This window comes from Penaeus monodon, chromosome 17 (genome assembly GCF_015228065.2).
Source record: "Penaeus monodon isolate SGIC_2016 chromosome 17, NSTDA_Pmon_1, whole genome shotgun sequence".
Classification (NCBI taxonomy): Eukaryota; Metazoa; Arthropoda; class Malacostraca; order Decapoda; family Penaeidae; genus Penaeus; species Penaeus monodon.
This window is the reverse complement of record NC_051402.1, coordinates 356,489-368,988: the sequence shown is the minus strand read 5'-3', so window position 1 is coordinate 368,988 and position 12,500 is coordinate 356,489.

Here is a 12,500-nt window from a genome sequence, read left to right as displayed (position 1 = left end):
GGCAACACCGAACGTCTAAGAGTAGAAGCGACCTTCAAAGGAAAAGGAATTAGACTCCACACACAGACGAATCAGCTGGAGGAAGACGTCAGTGGGCAGAGGGAGACGAGGATCCTCTGTGGGGTGTCTCCTCTGGAGGAAAGCGAGGACGTCATCAAGCAGGACCTTGGTGAACAGGGAGTCAACATCCAAGCCCATCATGATCGCCGGTAATATTTCACGAACGCGGGAGATGAAGTCCTGAGAGTGGTGAAGGTGAGCAAGAGAGAAGGTGCCAAAAAAGGGGAGTGAGAGACTTCTTCAGCCAGAGGGTGTGTCACAAATTCCCGGGAGGAGATGATGGGGTGCAGAGGCACGGCCGGCTCATAGAAATGAGGGAGGGCATGGTCATCCCTCTCTGGAATGGGAAAGGGGATCGCTGGGATACCAGGCAAAGTTTTTGCCCATATTCTTCTGAAATGGATCTGCGACCACCTACTCAGGCATCAGAGATCAGAGCAGTCTGGATTTACTCCTGGCAAGTCCACAATAGACCGAATACTAGCGCTTCAAGTAAATGTGGAATGCCATTGTGATTTTGGTCGTGGGTTGCTTGCAGCCTACATCGACCTAAAGGTGTTCGACTCGGTGCATCGTGAATCGCTATGGGAGATCCTTAGGGGAATTCTGACACAGATTATTGGTCTAATAGCAAGCCTATATACCGGTACTGAAAGTACTGTGGTGGGGGTCTGTCAAACTTCTTCCCTGTTAATTCAGGGAGGCAAGGCTGTGTCCTTGCACCAACACTTTTCAACACATGCATGGACAGAGCTACTAGTCAAAGGCAGTGTGGACCAACACTGGGCAATATCAAGGTCTCAGACTTTGACTTTGTTGATGATGTTGCTCTCCTATCTGAGTCCCTGGAGTCACTGGTGGCGGCACTTGATGCATTTAGCAATGAGGCGAAGCCCTTAGGTCTAGAGGTCTCCTGGACCAAGACCAAGATTTAGGACTTTGGGGGCCTGTTAAGGGAACCCGTTCAGTCGATCCATGCTTGCGGCGAGTCACAGAGAGGTTTGCATACCTTGGTGGCATAGTCCAAATCTCTGGGCTGTCAGATCAAGAAGTCACTAGATGGATTGGTCTGGCAACAGGAGCCATGAACTTGATCAACAAGAGTATTTGGAGATGTCGGTACCTATGCAGAAAGACCAAGCTACATGTCTTCAAGGCCTTGATACTGCCAGTTTTGCTCTATGGAAGTGAAACTTGGATGCTATCTAGTGCCTTGGAGTCTCGTCTCGATGCCTTTTGTAACAAGTCTCTTCGCCGGATCATGGAGTACAGCTGGCAGGACCATGTGTCCAACCGACAGCTACACTGTGAGAATGGGATGGGACCTGTTACTTGCATAATCCAGGATCGCCAACTCAGGCTATATGGCCACCTAGCTCGTTTCCCTGTGGATGACCCTGCCCATCAGGTTGTCTCTTTGCGAGACAACCCTGGGTGGAGGAGGCCTGTGGGACGACCCAGGAGGTCATGGCTTGTTCACGAGGAATTAGAGATCGGCCGAGGGCCTGCCTGGAGATTCCATGAGGGACGCCCCTTGATGATGATGAGAGTTTATGTGATGAGAGATTATGTTAATAATAACGAAGGAAACTATGAAATATATAAAATCTGGCAATTTACACTTTTTAAAGTCAGCTAACTATTAATACTTACACGTGCTTTCATGCTTTTTTATTAATATTATTATTTTTTTAGATTTGATATGCAATATTTCTCTTACTTTTAATCAAAATTTGCCAACTTTACCAGATTTTTTCTTCTCAAAAGCGACTTCCCAACTACAACATTGTCGTCATGTTATATGCACTGGTAGGCTGTATAACATCGAACAGCGTTGCAAACTCATCTGTTAGTAATACTGTTAATATGATTATGTAGATGTTACACACCAGAGGCGGTATTCACAAAAAGGTCTAAGACTGTCCTTTGCGATTTTATTTTGTTAAGTTAATACTAGTAATAGGACACACATTTATATCGTAATCAACCCGATTATGATAATCTATTGTTATAAGACGGTAAGGTAAATATGGCAATAAGTCTTGCTTATATCATAACAGTATGACATGTAGGACAATTCACATTGGTATTGTTCTGTGTGTGTACTGTACATACAGATATATTCTCTATGTAAGGGGCCGGGAAAAGGTTGAAAACCAGTGTGTGTGTGTGTGTGCACGAACGTACACATACATACAAAAAACAGAAAACACACACACGAGAGCAATGTAATCCATTAATGCAGTCACAGCTCTTAAATGTTGTTCAATACGGAGCGAATCGAACAATGGGTGGTCTGATCTGCTAGCCATGCATTATGTAGAAGTGCATAGTCCAATATATTATAAAGTTAACGAATAAGTGTAAAATGTAAAAAGTATTGCTAAGCCTAGATGAGAAGGGATCACAAATTTAGCACGGTAAACATTCCGCATCTAAAGAGAACTAGCGCGAGTAAAGCTCTTTGTTTCGAAAAAAGGAAAAAATATCATTAGTAGTCTTGGAAAAAAGAAATTGGGGGAAGCATCAGTTAGAACCGAGGTTTTTGAAACCAAGGTAGAGAGGCTGGCAGCAGAGTGCTTAAAAATACGCGAAGAAAACAAACTTGAAAGAAAATACAGAAAAATATGACTAGGAAAATAAAAGAACCCAAGGAAAAGGTTTAAGTAGAAACCAAGAGGGGAAAGGTAGCCAAATGGAAGCAAAGGATCTACTCGAGGAAGTCATGAACTGTCAAAAAGACTGAAAGTAAATTGGCAAGCAACCAAACTTAAGTACTAGAAGAGCCCCCCCCCAAAAAAAAAAAAAAAAAAAAAAAAGACAACTACATATGCCAGTGTAGCGAAAGTAAAGGAAAAAGTAAAGGAAAAAAAAAAAAGTTTGTAATAAAAATCAATATAACAAAAGAGATAAAGATACAGCTTGCAGAGACAGTCAAGAAAAAGGAACTGACCTCATATTTTAGCCAATATGCGGAGTATTGCATATTTAGCAAATGTAAACTAGGACACGGAGAGAAAGTCTACAAGATAGCATCAAACACTACAGGGAAGACAAGGAATTGATTGCCAATATCTACAAGCTCATAAATCCCTAATTCGAAAAGGGCGTAACAATCATGAACAAACAAATGGTAACAAATGTCATAAAGAGAGCTAAAGTCCAGGCTACCCACAAAAAATGTAAGGAAACTTGGCTAAGAGATGATGTAACTAAATCCAAACTAGACCTCTCCACAGAAAATGGACTCAGAAACGATGATATTTGGAGAAAAGATACAGTAAATGGAGATAGACGGGGGCTAGCATTATTAACAAGAAAGGGAATAATCAGGAATTAAGTATGAACCAGGGCCTCATAGTGGAAAGGCAGATTGGGTAGATGCAAATGTAGTAAATGTAATAATACCCTCAGTGTATATGCCGATTTATACATCTGTAAAAAAAACGCCAATGAGCCTGGAAAAAATTATACAACATATGCAAAAGAGATTCTTGTAAGAGGTAAGTTTGATAGCAGAATTACCCAGAAAATGTTCAATCCCAGAGTACAAAATCACGAAAAAAAGAGCATTACCTTTATCAAAATAAGACACAACATGCCATGGTAATAGGGTTAATGGGCGTCAACGCTTATCCTAATACGTAAAAAGTATAAAGATGATATAAAAGATACGGAAAACTCGAGGAAAAAATAATCATGTAGTAATTAAACTAAGATACTGTCTTCTATACGAAAACTCACTGTAATTAAGGGAAAAAGGAAAAGTAGAGAGGTAATTAAAGAGACTTTCTCTAATGACATAGACTGGGAAACAATCCTGGACGTAAAAAACATAGATGTACAATATTCAAAACTGTGCTAAACCTATAGGGAAGTAGGCTCAAAAAGGAGTAAATTCAAACCCAAACCAAGAATGGCTAGAAACTGTTTGGTGAAAAATGCAAGATGGGAGAAAGTAAACAGCTTCTATGGAAAAGGTTCAAAAGACACAGAACTCAAGTTGTGCATGAAAATGAGTATACCCAAATCATGAGAGGCAGATTTTGAAAAGGATATAGGCGACAAATAACCCAATCTCTTTTATAACTACATAAATAGGGAAGATCCACTAAAAGACTACACAAGGAAAGAATTTTAAAAATATTAATAATTGAAAATTTTCTGCCGTGCCAACATCTAAGAACATTGGCAGCGTATTCAAAATATAACGATAAGGTAGGGTTTGGGGGCGAAGCCCCCGGGTAAGGAAGTTCTTTGGTTTGAATTCCTAGAATGATTAATAGTTAAAACAAGTAAATGATAGAAGTCAAAGGTCATATAGGATTATGATAAAGTATTATGGCGAAAGGGTAAAAATGAGTTAACGATAAGGATAAGTGGAGAGAAGGGATTGAAGAATATAAGGAAAAGAAAAGAGAAGACACTGCAAAATTAGTTGAGGCGAGGGCTGAGGTCCAAAGTAGGAGTGGTCTCTTACATTGGGCCTCAGTCTCTGTCTCTTAAGCCCTTCCCCAACAACAACGAGCAGTGGATGGGGTGGGGGATGGGGAGCGAAAGGAAGAGATGAGACCTCTAACTGGATTCTTAGAGACTGTGCTTATTTGTTGGATTTAATGGCTTAATTTGTCACTGTAGCGTCATTATGATGACGCTACAGTGTGCTGGGACCTCTACTATCTTGACTGACTTGTTGACACTATAGGTTTACGAATGATAATTCCTAACCATTAATTTCTATGGTTTCTAATGTTTTAATAGCTTAAAGCGAACCTGGTGAGTCTGATTAAAAATATTCTATCGTTCATCTGTCTTGGAGCCGTCAGTATACACACACACGCACACACACAAACACACACACACACACACACACACACACACACACACACACACACACACACACACACACATATATATATATATATATATATATATATATATATATATATATATATATATATATAAAAGCTAAGCATCTGCATTAGAACGAAGTAGGAGTTTGGCAATGTTTGAATGAACCATGGTATCGTTGGTAGAGCGATCTTTACTGACATTACTCGTCGAGATCGTTGATTCTAGTAGCGAGGGGCCTAATACCACGGCTCTCTAGGTGCAAATGCCGAAACAAAGCATTCCCATTAGTCACTCGGTTCCCTGGCTATTGTAGATGCTTTACTGAGCGCAATACTGCTCAACTACTAAATTTCTGGGTATAAGTAAATGGAGTAGCCTTCGTTACTTGGCTTTACATATGCAACTTGCCAACGCAATTGGACGGTAGGAGATGGCGAATCTGGAATTTCCTCCTCCTTTCAATCTGGGAATTATGTGCCAGGAGTTTGGAAAAGTCTGAACTTTACAAATTTCTTTATACCCTTCCAGCAACTTAATCATGGTGTTTTCTCAAGTTATTTTTTAAAAGCTTGTTGGCTTTATTAGCACACTGCGGAAATCTAATGTTCACTATGGAACTCTATGCTTATCGCTATCTGTTGAAGTCTTAGAAATTGGTGTCATGGCTACATTTGCTATGCAACTTTTGAATATTGTTTATTTTATAATCAGTAGTTTCTTCAACAACTTCGAGCTTGACACTCATTATGAAGGCGAGCCAGTCTGCTCTTTTCACATTAAATATTGGTGTGTCCCATAACTATTCAATACAGATAGAAAAATTATTGCTTCCCAACGAGTCATCAGTAGTGCGCCACAGGCACTTGGTTGCTATTATTGAAGAGACCAGAGATAGATACAGCTCAAATTACCGATATTATTTTATTATATTATCGTCCACCCGCGTCAGACTACCATTGTTCAGGAGGACCAGATCAGAATCGTTGTTTAACTTTACTACTTACCTCTACCCTCCACCCGCAGGGTTCCAAAATGCTCATTATACATTCCATATTCGATGGAAAGGAAATATATAGTCAACCAATCATCACTTCAGTCAAAAGAAGGTTTCGGTGGACATACCTGGTACACTAGATTTCGCTGGACAACAGAAGCGCAGCTCCGTGTTTGTTTACATTTTCGTACTACGTACATGTAGAATTTTACGGGTTTCTCTTTCGTTTCCTTTAAAGTACTAATTGAGCTGATGTTGAACCCTCGTTGTTTGTTAAATCAGTGTTATGCTCTGTGGAGTTTCACAATGATAGCGACGGGTTTTACTTTGAAACGATCCTTGGCCGTGGAATGCCGTTCAAACCGCACGTCTCAGCAACACGCGCACCCTTTGTGCGTTTACCCTTACAGCCACTGTCATTACTTGGTGGTTCAAGACGCACTTCCCTCCTTCGTGTTAGACGAATGAGTGTGGTGTTGCAGGTTGTGACAAAATGTTGGTCTACGGTTAATTGGGATACAAAGTGACGGTTTATCAGATGCATAATTACGCTGCTTATTTACATTTTTGTACTTGTTTATTGGTTGTTCGGCGCCACGGTCCTGCAGAGGGTGACCACAAAAGGGACATCACTAAGATATTTTGTTTTATATTTTTTATTAATTTAGTATTTTCTTTATTATTATTATTATTATTAATTAATTAATTTATTTATTTATTTATTTATTTTATTATTATCATTATTATTTTTTACTGTGGGGAGCTGGTCCGCAACATTCCTTTAATTTTGATGAGTCTTGCATAGGTTGTATATGCATTTACCATCTTTTTAATATTTACACTCGTAATTTGTTGATTTTTCACACAGCTGACTGTAATTTGCTTATTTGCATGACTTAGATTATGAAATCCATCAAAAATGGCAATTATGCTTTACAAGCTCTCTAAATATATTTTTCGCATTGTGAAACATGGTTATTTACACTGTCTATGTTATAATTACTCGAAAGCTTCTTGTATGCGCCATAAAAAAAAAAAAAAAAATAATAATAATACAAGGTGGTAACTTAAAGTAGGACGAACCCAACCACAAGTTAGAGTGCATTCAAGACTGCGACTTGAATGCATTGGAGTATGAGATCACTCTGATACATATGTATGTTTACATATATGTATATGTGTATATATACATATATATACATATACATGTATATATATACATACATACATACATACTGCATATATATTCACACATGCACGCACGCACATACATACATCTCTTGCTACACACACACACACACACACACACACACACACACACACACACACACACACACACACACACACACACAGGTATATATATATTATATATATATATATATATATATATATATATATATATATATATATAATGTATATATATATAATATATATATTATATATATATATATATGTATGTATCACACACACACACACACACACACACACACACACACACACACACACACACATATATATATATATATATATATATATATATTATATATATATACATATATACATATATACATATATTTATATGTTTATATGTTTATAAGTTTCGACTTACACGAAACGTCAAATCTTTTCAAAGCAAACGAATATTGGTTAACGGACTAACTATGATAGATATACTTAAACTTTAAAGTTATTTAAATCCATGCAAATATCGGGAATTAACACTTATCTTATAGATAAACCATAAGCTTACGTACGATAACTTGTTAAGAAAAATAGGGCATCATTTACCTTGTGTTAAATGTTCCGTCCCCCCCCTATCTCTCCTGGTTGGACATTGCAGGATTCTCCACCAATATTATATATATATATATATATATATATACATACATATATGTATATGAATGTGTGTATATATACATATATATGATTATGTATATATATATGTATACATGTATATATATGTATGTGTATGTATGTATATATGTATGGATGTGTATATGTATATATATGCATATATATATGTACATATGTACATAGATATGTATATGTATGTATATATGAATATAAATGTATATATATGTATATGTATGTATGCATATATTTGTATATATATGTATATGTATGTATGTATATATATATGTATTGTATTGCGCCCAATCCTTCTCCCTACGGCCAAAGAAGGTAATATCATACAATTGATAATCTTACATTTCTTGACATATTGAATTTTAAATTAAACTTTTACAACTAAAAACCTAAATCGACACAGATGTCCACTTCTCCACTAATGTGTGTAGTATAACTGTCCTTCTCTTACGTCTTCCTTCTTGAATCCTTTGTCTGTACAGACTTTTCTCTTTTTTTTTTCATATCTTCACTGTATCAGTTCAGAGGATTCCTAAGGATGGCATCTGCTTTACATCTGCTTCATCTCTCCAAGGGCATCTCATGAAGCTAACAAAACCACAAAACAGGAAAGCCGAAAAAAAGTTCTATTTTAGGAATGATAAAACAATAAAAGATTCAATATAACTGATTTCTTGTAGGAACAAAAACTTCTTTTGACAAACAAACAAATTGGGTATATTCATGCCATTATATACGGTCTGAGTAGTTTTATATTTATGCATTATATTATTTTTATGAAACCCTCATTTTAGCATAGATAGCATTATTCTATTATAAATTTCAATAACACTTACTCCTTCAATGAGTTTTAAATCCTCAATAACAACAGAGAAACATCTGAATGGTATCCAAGTGCCTGTGTCAGCCACTATCTGTGAAGAAGATATTCAATTTATCATAATTTTCCAAATTGGTCTCAAATGATTACTTTGTTTTTGTTCTGTAATCAGATCTATAGTATTTCATAATTTTATTATCTATATTATTACAGCGAATCTTCTTTCTAACTTCTGGTATTTAAAGAATTTTATTAACCTCTTTCGGGCATTTACCAGGCACTTGTCTCTGTTCTCTCTCTTTCTGGTTATGGTTATATCAGGGTTTAACACTGTATATTCTTAACATTTTAATATCTACTCAGATCACATATATTACAAGCATATGGTTCATCTTAATCCATACATGCACAATAACTTAATTCTCTCCAGTAACAAAATTAATACATATTGGTTTCTTCATTGAAATATCTATTATGGAACTTTAATATAACAAGCAACAGTGAAATATAACTGTGTACCCTTTAATTAAAGAGAATGCATTGTAGAGGAAACAAAGAAAACTGAACTTTGTAGGGTTAACTCGCGTATTTTACACTGTTTCCTTATCGTAGTGTAATAATATAAACATATATTGCACATGATACAAAAATAGTAAAATAAAGTATCATCTTTCTAAGAAAATAAAATATATTTCTAAAAAAATAATGAAATACTAATTGTCTCGCACAGCTAAAGACTAATTAAATGAGGTATACATAAGTAACATATGCGTAAAGACCAAGAAAGTGAGGTATACAAAGGTGGTCACAGACGAATTTTTGGGTCATTCTTACTTCATGTCCTAGTGCTCATTACAGTATATATATATATATATATATATATATATATATATATATATATATATATATAATATATATATATATATGTATATGTATGTATGTATATGTATATGTATATGTATATGTATATACTGTAATGAGCACTAGGACATGAAGTAAGAATGACCAAAAATTCGTCTGTGACCACCCTTTTATACATCACTTACTTGGTCTTTAACTTGTATTATATATGTATAATATTTAACATATATGTATAATATGTATGTAATGTATAGTAATTCATATATATCATAGTATATATATATATAGTATATTTATATATATATGTAATATATATGATAATATAGTATTATTATATGTATATAATGAGTATACATAAGTATATATGCTATAAATAATACATATAGTATACATATATATTACATATAATATAATATACATATATATAAATATACATATGATATCATTGAATATACATATACATATACACATACATATATATACATATATGTATACATATATATACATATATATATACAAGTAAAGACCAAGTAAGTGAGGTATACAAAGGGTGGTCACAGACGAATTTTGGGTCATATCTACTTCATGTCCTAGTGTCATTACAGTATATACATATACATATACATATACATATACATACATATATATATATATATATATATATATATATATATATATATATATATATATATATATATATATATACTGTAATGAGCACTAGGACATGAAGTAAGAATGACCCAAAAATTCGTCTGTGACCACCTTTGTATACCTCACTTTCTTGGTCTTTACGCATATGTTACTTATGTATACCTCATTTAATTAGTCTTTAGCTGTGCAAGACAATTAGTATTTCATTATTTTTTTTAGAAATATATTTTATTTTCTTAGAAAGATGATACTTTATTTTACTATTTTTGTATCATGTGCAATATATGTTTATATTATCACACTACGATAAGGAAACAGTGTAAAATACGCGAGTTAACCCTACAAAGTTCAGTTTTCTTTGTTTCCTCTACAATGCATTCTCTTTAATTAAAGGGTACACAGTTATATTTCACTGTTGCTTGTTATATTAAAGTTCCATAATAGATATTTTAATGAAGAAACCAATATGTATTAATTTTGTTACTGGAGAGATTTAAGTTCCGGTACTATGCATGTATGGATTAAGATGAACCATATGCTTGTAATATATGTGATCTGAGTAGATATTAAAATGTTAAGAATATACAGTGTTAAACCCTGATATAACCATAACCAGAGAGAGAGAGAACAGAGATAAGTGCCTGGTAAATGCCCGAAAGAGGTTAATAAAATTCTTTAAATATCAGAAGTTAGAAAGAAGATTCGCTGTAATAATATAGATAATAAAATTATGAAATACTATAGATCTGATTACAGAACAAAAACAAAGTAATCATTTGAGACCAATTTGGAAAATTATGAAATTGAATATCTTCTTCACAGATAGTGGCTGACACAGGCACTTGGATACCATTCAGATGTTTCTCTGTTGTTATTGAGGATTTAAAACTCATTGAAGGAGTAAGTGTTATTGAAATTTATAATAGAATAATGCTATCTATGCTAAAATGAGGGTTTCATAAAAATAATATAATGCATAAATATAAAACTACTCAGACCGTATATAATGGCATGAATATACCCAATTTGTTTGTTTGTCAAAAGAAGTTTTTGTTCCTACAAGAAATCAGTTATATTGAATCTTTTATTGTTTTATCATTCCTAAAATAGAACTTTTTTTCGGCTTTCCTGTTTTGTTGTTTTGTTTGCTTCATGAGATGCCCTTGGAGAGATGAATCAGATGTAAAGCAGATGCCATCCTTAGGAATCCTCTGAACTGATACAGTGAAGATATGGAAAAAAAAAAGAGAAAAGTCTGTACAGACAAAGGGTTCAAGAAGGAAGACATAAGAGAAGGACAGTTATACTACACATATTAGTGGAGAAGTGGACATCTGTGTCGATTTAGGTTTTTAGTTGTAAAAGTTTAATTTAAAATTCAATATGTCAAGAAATGTAAGATTATCAATTGTATGATATTACCTTCTTTGGCCGTAGGGAGAAGGAGTGGGCGCAATACAATACATATATATACATACATACATATACATATATATACAAATATATGCATACATACATATACATATATATACATTTATATTCATATATACATACATATACATATCTATGTACATATGTACATATATATATGCATATATATACATATACACATACATCATACACATACATACACATATACATACATACATACACATATACATCCATACATACATACTTACATACACATACATATATATACATGTATACATATATATATACATAAATATATATACATAAGTATATATATATATATATATATATATATATATATATATATATATATATATATATATATATATATATGTATATATATATATATATATATATATATATATATATATATATATATATATATATAATATTGGTGGAGAATCCTGCAATGTCCAACCAGGAGAGATAGGGGGGGACGGAACATTTAACACAAGGTAAATGATGCCCTATTTTTCTTAACAAGTTATCGTACGTAAGCTTATGGTTTATCTATAAGATAAGTGTTAATTCCCGATATTTGCATGGATTTAAATAACTTTAAAGTTTAAGTATATCTATCATAGTTAGTCCGTTAACCAATATTCGTTTGCTTTGAAAAGATTTGACGTTTCGTGTAAGTCGAAACTTATAAACATATAAACATATAAATATATGTATATATGTATATATGTATATATATATATATATATATATATATATATATATATATATATATATATATGTGTGTGTGTGTGTGTGTGTGTGTGTGTGTGTGTGTGTGTGTGTGTGTGAACATACTATAATATATATATATATATATATAATTATATATTATATATATATAATTATATATATATTATTATTATATATATATATATATATATATTTATATATATATATATATATATATATATATATATTTGT